Genomic DNA, 14,146 nt, shown 5'->3' on the forward strand with positions numbered 1-14,146 from the left:
CTCGATTGCTGAATTAGAACTCTACGTCACTGAGTCAGAGAGATATCCATGAGGTTCCCAGCTGCCTCAGACACAAAAATTGCCTGAACCTCATGGTCTGGGATGCCCACAACAAGGAAGCTAGGAGCATTCTGTAGTTAGGGGAAGATGCTTGCAGGGAACACTAATTGGCTGGAATGTGTATACTCATGATTGCTGAACCAATTCTGCAGCCCGCCAGCGAGAGAGCACAAACTCTCTGGCAGTAGTTGTGACAGCAGCACTGTGACTCATTGGGAGGGTCATGGATGTCCAGTTGCTACGTAGATTAAGTTCACAAACTGTACCGGGGGATGTGGGGAAAAGAAAGGAAGTCTGGCATTGAGCTGGATGGTCAATGATGATCTCAATTACAGGCAGAACATGGTTTGGGGAGGAGTAGACTTCCCCTGTTGCTCACACTCCGTTTTCAATACATTCTATGTTGTACAGCAAGTACCCATGTGTGCTGTCAGGTGAGGTGTCCTGGGACTGAACTTGTATTTGGTTCTGTTTAAATTCAATTCTTGCAATTGCAGAGCACAATACACATTTTTATAAAGCTACCAAATTTTTGGAATTGTTCGGCGTATCAAAAGATTGTGAGAGCTCATTTGCTCTAAATATTCAACGTACAATATAAGCACGAGTTTAGATTTCAGCAGAACAGGATATATAGGTAGTAGTCAAACCTAGTATTGAGATCAAACATCAGCTAGGTCTCACTGATTGTTAGGAGAGTCCCAAAGTGAGGAGCAAGCTTTTCCTACTCCTAATACTTAGTCCTTTCTTTTCTACGTTGTACATCAGGTACCCACCGACACTGAAGTAATCCTGTGTTTCCACTCAAGGATAAGTGTGGCATTGTTTTGACCTTTAACCACATCCAACATCATATACAATGGGTTTGAAAAAATGCACCCAACAGGCACAGGCAGGTCTGTCACTGTGTTACACTGGGCACAGTACCAGTGGACAATCTGTTGTACATCACTTGGGCATCGGACTGGTGAAAACAAATCAATCTTTAAATTCGGATTCACTACGGATGGACATGGGTTGTTGCTGTATAACAAGTGTATCCAGTACTGGTAAGTACAGGTTAGAATCTGTACACAAACAAGACAAAATCTGCAGATGCTGGAAAACAAAACAAAACACACAAAATGCTGGAAGAGCTCAGCAGACCAGGCTGTACCTAAGGAAATGGGTAAACAATTGACGTTTCGGGCTGAGACCCTCCATCAGGACCCTGAAGTAGTTTAAATCTTTCTGATTCAGAATCTGTACGATACAGATATACAGTATTGACGAATCTGGTTCCATTAGATAATGTGTACGAGCTATCACTGTATATAACTAGGTACAGTATTGACGAATCTGGTTCCATTACATAATGTGTACAAACTATCACTGTATATAGCTAGGTACAGTTCAGGGAGATTCTGATGAACATCAAGTACGTTTCAGGATTCATTTAAGGAAGCAGGGTGGAAAAACAATGGGAATGTCAATAAAAGGATGATCAAGAGAGACATCTGAGTGAGGATGTTGAAGGTTTGCTAATCCTTTCTCCTCCTTATCGCTGACATTTCCTTTGTTCCCCAACCATCAGGGAAGTGGCTGACAAGTGGCAAATAGATTTCATCAGAGTTAACTGCGAGGTTATGTATTTTAAGGGGCACATGGGTATGGATGTACCCTTCAAAAGGAGTCACACAATCAGCTTAGGAAGCACCCTCAACTGCAAGCAGCCTGGATCTGTGAATGTTCACCTTGACAAATACATTGTGAATGACTGGGTCTCTGTATATCATTGCATTGTGGGAATTCAGTTACTCATACATACAGTGCACAAATCAATAAGAAAAAATATCTCAGCAGAGCCAGCGAATATGTGAGAATGACACATGTATTGAGGTCAGGAACCAGCTATGACCTCACTAGATGTGAAAAAAAGAAGTAAGCTTCTCCTGCTCCTAATTCTTTTCTATGTTGTACATCAAGTACCCACTGACACTGAACTAATCCTGTCTTTCCACTCAAGGATGAGTGTGGCATTGCTTTATCCTTTATCCACATCTAACATCATAGACGATGGGTTTCAAACAATGCACACAACAGGCACAAACAGGTCTGTCACTGTATTACACTGGCCACAGTACCAGTGGACAATCTGTTGTACGTCACTTGGGAACCAGACTGGTAGAAACAAATCAATCTCTAAACGCAGATACACTGCGAACAGACATGGGTTGTTGCTGTATGACAGGTGTATCCCGTACCGGTGAGTACAGGTCAGAATCTGTACGCAAACAAGAGAAAATCTGAAGATGCTGGAAAAGAAAACAACACAGACAAAATGCTGGAGGATCTCCACAGCCCAGGCCGCACCTATGGAAACGAGTAAACTGTTGATATTTCAGGCTGAGACCCTTCATCAGGACCCTGAAGATGTTTAAATCTTTCTGACTCAGAATCTATACAACACAAATGTACAGTATTGATGAATGTAGATCTGGTTCCATTAGATAATGTGTACACAAACTAAGTTCTGGGAGTTTCTGGTGAACTTCAAATAAGTTTCAGTGAAGGAAGTAGGGTAGAAAAACGATCCGAATGTCAATAAAGGGCTGAACAAGGGAGACAGCTGAGTGAGGATTGTGAAGGTTTGGAAATCGCTGACATTCCCTTTGTTCTCACAAGCACCAGGGAAGCATACTGACGAGTGGCAAATGGATTTCATCAGAGTTAACTGCAAGGTGATCTATTTTGGAAAGTCAAAGAAGTGTCGGACTTTTAGTAATAATTGTAACGACCTGGACTACCAGACCAAACACCCAAACTTGAACGCAAATCTCACATTACAGCAGTGGATTAACATGCAGTCAATACTTAAAGATGATATCAAAACTTAGTAAGATGTAACTCAATGCTATTGGTTTTACCATGAAAGAACATGACTGAGCTGAAACACTAATCCCATGTCTCTTCCTTCATAAACATTACAGCTCCTGCTAATCATTGCCACCATTTTCTGTTTTTATTTCAGATTGGCAGCATCATCAGCATTGTGAAATTTGGTGTGTGTGGTGAACTACGTGTGCCTGTCTGGACATGCCCCCTGCTGACTGCTCCTGTGGCTCCTCCCACAGGCCCCTGTATAAAGGCGATCTGAGGCCTGGTGCTCGGCCTCAGTCTCCAGGACTTAGTATGATGGTCACTCACTCCTGGTTACTTCTTCCAGTCAATAAAAGCCGATATCTCGCCTTACGTCTCAGAGTGAGTTATTGATGGTGCATCAGTGTTGATCCGGACACTCTGGTCACGGAGTTGGGAAGGAGAGGGGCCCAGAGTTTGCTGGGTCAGTGTCAGCCATCTTTGCTCATGGAGAGAGACAGTGGGAGAAGATAGCTAGTGGGATCAGTGGTGGAGGAAAGCACTGAGGACATGGTGCATCATATAACCATATAACAATTACAGCACAGAAACAGGCCATCTCGGCCCTTCTAGTCCGTGCTGAACGCTTACTCTCACATAGTCCCACTGACCTGCACTAAGCCCATAATCCTCCAATCCTTTCCTGTCCATACACCTATCCTTTTTATTAAATGAAAGTATCAATCCTGCCTCTGCCACTTCTAATGGTAGCTCGTTCCACACAGCTACAACTCTCTGAGTAAAGAAGTTCTCCCTCATGTTACCCCTAAATTTTTACCCCTTAACTCTTAACTCATGTCCTCTTGTTTGAACTCCTGTACTCTCAATGGAAAAAGCTATTCAAGTCAACTCTATCTATCCCGCTCATCATTTTTGATACCTCTATCAGGCCCCCCTCAACCTACTATGCTCCAAAGAATAAAGACCTAACTTGTTCAACCTTCCTCTGTATCTTAGGTGCTGAAACCCAGGTAACATTCTAGTAAATGTACTCTCTCTATTTTGTTGACATCTTTATTATAATTCGCTGACCAGAACTGTACACGATACTCCAAAGTTGGCCTCACCAATGTCTTGTACAATTTTAACATTACATCCCAAATCCTATACTCATTGCTCTGAATTATAAAAGCTAGCATACCAAAAGTTTTCTTCACTACCTATCCACATCAGATCCCACCTTCGGGGAACTATGCACCATTATTCCTAGATCACTCTGGTCTACTGCATTCCTCAATGCCCTACCATTTACCATGTATGTCCTATTTTGATTAGTCCCACCAAAATGCAACACCTCACACTTATCAGCATTAAACTCATCTGCCATTTTTTAGCCCACTCTTCTAACTGGCCTAAATCTTTCTGCAGGCTTTGAAAACCTACTTCATTATCCACAACACCACCTATCTTAGTATCATCTGCATACTTACTAATCCAATTTACCACCCCATCATGGGTAAGATTCAGTCACCTCACACACATGGTCACAGCTGGTGATCAGTTTGTAGGAACCCACCTGACAACCAGAGCACCACTGGCCTCACACTCTGTCTGGACCATGCACCATAATGCCCGAGGTGGGATCTTACTGCACAGATATACGTCATTTTCTATCTACATTGCAATCACTTACAAATGATTTCACTCTGATTTACTTTATGTAAACATGTAGCTTGGGAAAGAGGTAAAGATTTGCAAGTTTGTGAACTCTGAACGTTTTCTCAATGTACATATTGGTATTTCCCATCGATTTTGTAAAAAGGAAAATTTTCACATAGCTGGAACTTCTTCCTGATATTGAAAATGAAATAACTGCCTTTCACTTGTTTACATTTGGCTTTGCAACTCTTCCCTGCAGAGAATAAAAAGAAAGAATCACTGTTTAGAGTTGTTCCAGCACTATCAATCCTTTCCTTTCCCCTTTAAGAGCAGGTTTATTTATTGATTACATCACATTATTACAAGTCTACAATATTTCACCTTTCACGCTATTTACAAGTTAATAGATTGCAATTAAAAATCTCTTATCTCAATCCAGAATTTATTTGGGATTTGTGACAGCCATCAGACCCAGAAGCTGCCCAATTAGACATGGATGTCACATTTTTCTTTTTAAGGGGCACATGGGTATGGACACACACTTCAAAAGGGGGCACGCAATCAGCTTGGAAAACACCCTCAACTGCAAGCTGCCTGGATCTGTGAATGTTCACCTTGACCACTACGTTGTGAATGCCTGGGTCTCTGTGTAACATTGCATTGTGGGAATTCAGTTACTCATGCATACAATGTGCAAATCCATGAGAATTTATATCTCAGCAGAGCCAGCGAATATGTGAGAAGGGGATTGTGGTGAACTACATATACCTGTCTGGACACGCCCATCCCCCCCCCCCCCCCCCCCCCGCTGACTGCTCCTGTGGCTCCTCCCACAGACCCTTGTATAAAGGTGATTGGAGGCACTCCTCCTCCCTCAGTCTCCAGGATGTTGTGTGCTGGTCTCTTGCTGTTGACAGTGCTTTCTTCCAGCTAAAAAAAGCCTATCTCGCCTCACATCTCTGAGAGTTATGGATGATGCATCAGGGATGCAAGTTGGTATTGTCAGGAACCAGTAATGACCTCACTGAACGTTAAAGTGAGGAGTAAGCTTCTCCTGCTCCTAATTCTTTTCTAAGTTGTACATCAAGTACACACTGACACTGAGGTAATTCTGTGTTTCCACTCAAGGATGACTGTGGCATTGTTTTATCCTTTATCAACATCTAACATCATAGACGATCGGTTTCAAACAATGCACCCAACAGGCACAGGCAGGTCTGTCACTGTGTTACACTGGGCACAGAACCAGTGGACAATCTGTTGTACGTCACTTTGGGCACCAGACTGGTGGAAACAAATCAATCTCTAAACTCGCATGCACTGCGAACGGACATGGGTTGTTGCTGTATAACAGGTGTATCCCGTACTGGTGAGTACAGGTCAGAATCTGTACGCAAACAAGAGAAAATCTGAAGATGCTGGAAAAGAAAACAACACAGACAAAATGCTGGAGGATCTCCGCACCCCAGGCCGCACCTATGGAAACGAGTAAACAGTCGATGTTTCAGGCTGAGACCCTTCATCAGGAACCTGAAGATGTTTAAATCTTTCTGACTCAGAACCTGTAAAACACAGGTGTACAGTATTGATGAATGTAGATCTGGTTCCGTTAGATAATGTGTACACAAACTATCACTGTATATAACTCAGTACAGTTCTGGGAGGTTCTGATGAACTTCAAATATGTTTCAGTGAAGGAAGTAGGGTGGAAAAACAATCCGAATGTCAATAAAGGGCTGATCAAGGGAGACTGCTGAGTGAGGATTGTGAAGGTTTGGTAATCTCATTCTCTTCTCTATCGCTGACATTCCCTTTGTTCTCACAAGCACCAGGGAAGCGTACTGACGAGTGGCAAATGGATTTCATCACAGTAAACTGCAAGGTGATCTATTTTGGAAAGTCAAAGATGTGTCAGACTTTTAGTAATAATTGTAACGACCTGGACTGCTTGACCAAACACCCAAACTTGAATGCAAATCTCACATAACAGCTGTGGATTAACATGCAGTCAATATTTAAAGTTGATATCAAAATGTAGAAAGATGTAATTCAATGCTATTTGTTTTCACCACGAAGAACATGACTGAGCTGAAATACTAATCCCATGTTTCTTCCATCACAAACATTCCAGCTCCTGCTACTCATTGCCAGCATTTTGTTTTTATTTCAGATTGGCAGCATCATCAGCATTGTGAAATTTGGTCTGGATCCGGACACTCTGGTCACGGAGTTGGGAAGAAGAGCGGCCCAGAGTTTGCTGGGTCTGTGGCAGCCATCCTTGGTCACGTTGAGAGACAGTGGGAGAAGATTGCTCGCGGGATCAGTGGTGGAGGAAAGCACTGAGGTCATGGTGCATCATGGGTAAGATTCAGTCACCTCACACACACACGGTCACAGTTGGTGAGCAGTTTGTAGGATCCCATCTGCCAACCAGAGCACCACTGGATCACGCTGTGTCTGGAGCATGTATCATAATGTCTGAGGTGGGATTTGACTGCACAGATACACGTCATTTGCATCCACATTGCAATCACTTACAAGTGATTTCACTCTGGTTTATTTTAGCTAAACATGTCGCTTAGAAAAGTGGTAAAGATTTGCAAGAATCGTGAACTGAGCACATTTTCTCAACGGACACATTGGTATTTCCTAACTATTCAGTTAAAAAGGAAAATTTTCAAATAGCTGGAATTTCTTCCTGATATTAAAAGTAAAATAACTGACCTTTGTCTTTCACCTGTTTACATTCGGCTTTGCAACTCTTCCCTGCAAGAATTATAAGAAAGAATCACTGTTTAGAGTTGTTACAGCACTATCAATCCTTTCCTTTCCCCTTTAAAAGCCAGTTTATTTATTGATTACATCACATTATTACGTCTACAATATTTCACCTTTCACACTATTTACAAGTTAATAGATTGCAATTAAAAATCTCTTATGTCAATCCAGAATTTAACTGTTACCCTGTGACAGCCATCAGACCCAGAAGCTGCCCAATGTAGACATGGATGTCACATTTTTCTTTTTAAGGGGCACATGGGTATGGACACACACTTCAAAAGGGGCCACGCAATCAGCTTGGAAAACACCCTCAACTGCAAGCTGCCTGGATCTGTGAATGTTCACCTTGACCACTACTTTGTGAATGCCTGGGTCTCGGTGTAACATTGCATTGTGGGAATTCAGTTACTCGTACATACAATGTGCAAATCCATGAGAATTTATATCTCAGCAGAGCCAGCGAATATGTGAGAAGGGGACTCAAGTTGGTATTGAGGTCAGGAACCAGTTATGACCTCACTGAATGTTAAAGTGAGGAGTACGCTTCTCCTGCTCCTAATTGTTTTCTATGTTGTACATCAAGTACCCACCAACACTGAATTCTGTGTTTCCACCCAAGGATGAGTGTGGCATTGTTTTGTCCATTATCTACTTCTAACATCATAGACGATCGGTTTCAAACAATGCAGCCAACAGGCACAGGCAGGTCTGTCACTGTGTTACACTGGGCACAGAATCAGTGGACAATCTGTTGTACGTCACTTAGGGCACCAGACTGGTGGAAACAAATCAATCTTTAAACTCGGATGCACTACAGAAGGACATTTGTTGTTGCTGTATAACAGGTGTATCCCGTACTGGTGAGTACAGGTCAGAATCTGTACACAAACAGGAGAACATCTACAGATGCTGGAAAACAAAGCAACACACATAAAATGCTGAAGGAGCTCAGCAGGCCAGGCTGCATCTATGTCAATGAGTAAACTGTTGATATTTCGGGCTCATCACAGTTAACTGCGAGGTGATCTACTTTGGAAAGTCAAAGAAGAGTCGGACATTTAGTATCAATGGTAACGACCTGGACTGCCAGACCAAACACCCAAACTTGAATGCAAATCTCACATAACAGCTGTGGATTAACATGCAGTCAATATTTAAAGATGATATCAAAATGTAGTAAGATGTAACTCAATGCTATTGGTTTTACCATGAATGAACATGACTGAGCTGAAATACTAATCCCATGTTTCTTCCTTCATAAACATTCCAGCTCCTGCTACTCATTGCCAGCATTTTGTTTTTATTTCAGATTGGCAGCATCATCAGCTTTATGAAATTTGGTCTGGATCCGGACACCCTGGTCACGGAGTTGGGAAGGAGAGGGGTCCAGAGTTTGCTGGGTCTGTGGCAGCCATCCTTGGTCACGTTGAGAGACAGTGGGAGAAGATTGCTCGTGGGATCAGTGGTGGAGGAAAGCACTGAGGACATGGTGCATCATGGGTAAGATTCAGTCACCTCACACACATGGTCACAGTTGGTGAGCAGTTTGTAGGATCCCACCTGACAACCAGAGCACAACTGGATCACGCTGTGTCTGGACCATGTATCATAATGTCTGAGGTGGGATTTGACTGCACAGATACACGTCATTTGCATCCACATTGCAATCACTTACAAGTGATTTCACTCTGGTTTATTTTAGCTAAACATGTCGCTTAGAAAAGTGGTAAAGATTTGCAAGAATCGTGAACTGAGCACATTTTCTCAACGGACACATTGGTATTTCCTATCTATTCAGTTAAAAAGGAAAATTTTCAAATAGCTGGAATTTCTTCCTGATATTAAAAGTAAAATAACTGACCTTTGTCTTTCAACTGTTTACAATCGTCTTGGCAACTCTTCCCTGCAAGAATTATAAGAAAGAATCACTGTTTAGAGTTGTTACAACACTATCAATCCTTTCCTTTCCCCTTTAAAAGCCAGTTTATTTATTGATTACATCACATTATTACAAGTCTACAATATTTCACCTTTCACACTACTTACAAGTTAATAAAATGCAATTAAAAATCTCTTATGTCAATCCAGAATTTAACTGTTACCCTGTGACAGCCATCAGACCCAGAAGCTGCCCAATGTAGACATGGATGTCACATTTTTCTTTTTAAGGGGCACATGGGTATGGACACACACTTCAAAAGGGGCCACGCAATCAGCTTGGAAAACACCCTCAACTGCACGCTGCCTGGATCTGTGTATGTTCACCTTGACCACTACTTTGTGAATGCCTGGGTCTCGGTGTAACATTGCATTGTGGGAATTCAGTTACTCGTACATACAATGTGCAAATCCATGAGAATTTATATCTCAGCAGAGCCAGCGAATATGTGAGAAGGGGACTCAAGTTGGTATTGAGGTCAGGAACCAGTTATGACCTCACTGAATGTTAAAGTGAGGAGTAAGCTTCTCCTGCTCCTAATTGTTTTCTATGTTGTACATCAAGTACCCACCAACACTGAATTCTGTGCTTCCACCCAAGGATGAGTGTGGCATTGTTTTGTCCATTATCTACTTCTAACATCATAGACGATCGGTTTCAAACAATGCAGCCAACAGGCACAGGCAGGTCTGTCACTGTGTTACACTGGGCACAGAATCAGTGGACAATCTGTTGTACGTCACTTAGGGCACCAGACTGGTGGAAACAAATCAATCTTTAAACTCGGATGCACTACAGAAGGACATTTGTTGTTGCTGTATAACAGGTGTATCCCGTACTGGTGAGTACAGGTCAGAATCTGTACACAAACAGGAGAACATCTACAGATGCTGGAAAACAAAGCAACACACATAAAATGCTGAAGGAGCTCAGCAGGCCAGGCTGCATCTATGTCAATGAGTAAACTGTTGATATTTCGGGCTCATCACAGTTAACTGCGAGGTGATCTACTTTGGAAAGTCAAAGAAGAGTCGGACATTTAGTATCAATGGTAACGACCTGGACTGCCAGACCAAACACCCAAACTTGAATGCAAATCTCACATAACAGCTGTGGATTAACATGCAGTCAATATTTAAAGATGATATCAAAATGTAGTAAGATGTAACTCAATGCTATTGGTTTTACCATGAATGAACATGACTGAGCTGAAATACTAATCCCATGTTTCTTCCTTCATAAACATTCCAGCTCCTGCTACTCATTGCCAGCATTTTGTTTTTATTTCAGATTGGCAGCATCATCAGCTTTATGAAATTTGGTCTGGATCCGGACACCCTGGTCACGGAGTTGGGAAGGAGAGGGGTCCAGAGTTTGCTGGGTCTGTGGCAGCCATCCTTGGTCACGTTGAGAGACAGTGGGAGAAGATTGCTCGTGGGATCAGTGGTGGAGGAAAGCACTGAGGACATGGTGCATCATGGGTAAGATTCAGTCACCTCACACACATGGTCACAGTTGGTGAGCAGTTTGTAGGATCCCACCTGACAACCAGAGCACAACTGGATCACGCTGTGTCTGGACCATGTATCATAATGTCTGAGGTGGGATTTGACTGCACAGATACACGTCATTTGCATCCACATTGCAATCACTTACAAGTGATTTCACTCTGGTTTATTTTAGCTAAACATGTCGCTTAGAAAAGTGGTAAAGATTTGCAAGAATCGTGAACTGAGCACATTTTCTCAACGGACACATTGGTATTTCCTATCTATTCAGTTAAAAAGGAAAATTTTCAAATAGCTGGAATTTCTTCCTGATATTAAAAGTAAAATAACTGACCTTTGTCTTTCAACTGTTTACAATCGTCTTGGCAACTCTTCCCTGCAAGAATTATAAGAAAGAATCACTGTTTAGAGTTGTTACAACACTATCAATCCTTTCCTTTCCCCTTTAAAAGCCAGTTTATTTATTGATTACATCACATTATTACAAGTCTACAATATTTCACCTTTCACACTACTTACAAGTTAATAAAATGCAATTAAAAATCTCTTATGTCAATCCAGAATTTAACTGTTACCCTGTGACAGCCATCAGACCCAGAAGCTGCCCAATGTAGACATGGATGTCACATTTTTCTTTTTAAGGGGCACATGGGTATGGACACACACTTCAAAAGGGGCCACGCAATCAGCTTGGAAAACACCCTCAACTGCACGCTGCCTGGATCTGTGTATGTTCACCTTGACCACTACTTTGTGAATGCCTGGGTCTCGGTGTAACATTGCATTGTGGGAATTCAGTTACTCGTACATACAATGTGCAAATCCATGAGAATTTATATCTCAGCAGAGCCAGCGAATATGTGAGAAGGGGACTCAAGTTGGTATTGAGGTCAGGAACCAGTTATGACCTCACTGAATGTTAAAGTGAGGAGTAAGCTTCTCCTGCTCCTAATTGTTTTCTATGTTGTACATCAAGTACCCACCAACACTGAATTCTGTGCTTCCACCCAAGGATGAGTGTGGCATTGTTTTGTCCATTATCTACTTCTAACATCATAGACGATCGGTTTCAAACAATGCAGCCAACAGGCACAGGCAGGTCTGTCACTGTGTTACACTGGGCACAGAATCAGTGGACAATCTGTTGTACGTCACTTAGGGCACCAGACTGGTGGAAACAAATCAATCTTTAAACTCGGATGCACTACAGAAGGACATTTGTTGTTGCTGTATAACAGGTGTATCCCGTACTGGTGAGTACAGGTCAGAATCTGTACACAAACAGGAGAACATCTACAGATGCTGGAAAACAAAGCAACACACATAAAATGCTGAAGGAGCTCAGCAGGCCAGGCTGCATCTATGTCAATGAGTAAACTGTTGATATTTCGGGCTCATCACAGTTAACTGCGAGGTGATCTACTTTGGAAAGTCAAAGAAGAGTCGGACATTTAGTATCAATGGTAACGACCTGGACTGCCAGACCAAACACCCAAACTTGAATGCAAATCTCACATAACAGCTGTGGATTAACATGCAGTCAATATTTAAAGATGATATCAAAATGTAGTAAGATGTAACTCAATGCTATTGGTTTTACCATGAATGAACATGACTGAGCTGAAATACTAATCCCATGTTTCTTCCTTCATAAACATTCCAGCTCCTGCTACTCATTGCCAGCATTTTGTTTTTATTTCAGATTTGCAGCATCATCAGCATTGTGAAATTTGGTCTGGATCCGGACACTCTGGTCACGGAGTTGGGAAGGAGAGAGGCCCAGAGTTTGCTGGGTCTGTGGCAGCCATCCTTGGTCACGTTGAGAGACAGTGGGAGAAGATTGCTCGTGGGATCAGTGGTGGAGGAAAGCACTGAGGACATGGTGCATCATGGGTAAGATTCAGTCACCTCACACACATGGTCACAGTTGGTGAGCAGTTTGTAGGATCCCACCTGACAACCAGAGCACAACTGGATCACGCTGTGTCTGGACCACGTATCATAATGTCTGAGGTGGGATTTGACTGCACAGATACACGTCATTTGCATCCACATTGCAATCACTTACAAGTGATTTCACTCTGGTTTATTTTAGCTAAACATGTCGCTTAGAAAAGTGGTAAAGATTTGCAAGAATCGTGAACTGAGCACATTTTCTCAACGGACACATTGGTATTTCCTAACTATTCAGTTAAAAAGGAAAATTTTCAAATAGCTGGAATTTCTTCCTGATATTAAAAGTAAAATAACTGACCTTTGTCTTTCAACTGTTTACAATCGTCTTGGCAACTCTTCCCTGCAAGAATTATAAGAAAGAATCACTGTTTAGAGTTGTTACAACACTATCAATCCTTTCCTTTCCCCTTTAAAAGCCAGTTTATTTATTGATTACATCACATTATTACAAGTCTACAATATTTCACCTTTCACACTACTTACAAGTTAATAGATTGCAATTAAAAATCTCTTATGTCAATCCAGAATTTAACTGTTACCCTGTGACAGCCATCAGACCCAGAAGCTGCCCAATGTAGACATGGATGTCACATTTTTCTTTTTAAGGGGCACATGGGTATGGACACACACTTCAAAAGGGGCCACGCAATCAGCTTGGAAAACACCCTCAACTGCACGCTGCCTGGATCTGTGAATGTTCACCTTGACCACTACTTTGTGAATGCCTGGGTCTCGGTGTAACATTGCATTGTGGGAATTCAGTTACTCGTACATACAATGTGCAAATCCATGAGAATTTATATCTCAGCAGAGCCAGCGAATATGTGAGAAGGGGACTCAAGTTGGTATTGAGGTCAGGAACCAGTTATGACCTCACTGAATGTTAAAGTGAGGAGTAAGCTTCTCCTGCTCCTAATTGTTTTCTATGTTGTACATCAAGTACCCACCAACACTGAATTCTGTGTTTCCACCCAAGGATGAGTGTGGCATTGTTTTGTCCATTATCTACTTCTAACATCATAGACGATCGGTTTCAAACAATGCAGCCAACAGGCACAGGCAGGTCTGTCACTGTGTTACACTGGGCACAGAATCAGTGGACAATCTGTTGTACGTCACTTAGGGCACCAGACTGGTGGAAACAAATCAATCTTTAAACTCGGATGCACTACAGAAGGACATTTGTTGTTGCTGTATAACAGGTGTATCCCGTACTGGTGAGTACAGGTCAGAATCTGTACACAAACAGGAGAACATCTACAGATGCTGGAAAACAAAGCAACACACATAAAATGCTGAAGGAGCTCAGCAGGCCAGGCTGCATCTATGTCAATGAGTAAACTGTTGATATTTCGGGCTCATCACAGTTAACTGCGAGGTGATCTACTTTGGAAAGTCAAAGAAG

The sequence above is a fragment of the Hypanus sabinus genome, chromosome 17 (genome assembly GCF_030144855.1).
Source record: "Hypanus sabinus isolate sHypSab1 chromosome 17, sHypSab1.hap1, whole genome shotgun sequence".
In the NCBI taxonomy this organism is placed as follows: Eukaryota; Metazoa; Chordata; class Chondrichthyes; order Myliobatiformes; family Dasyatidae; genus Hypanus; species Hypanus sabinus.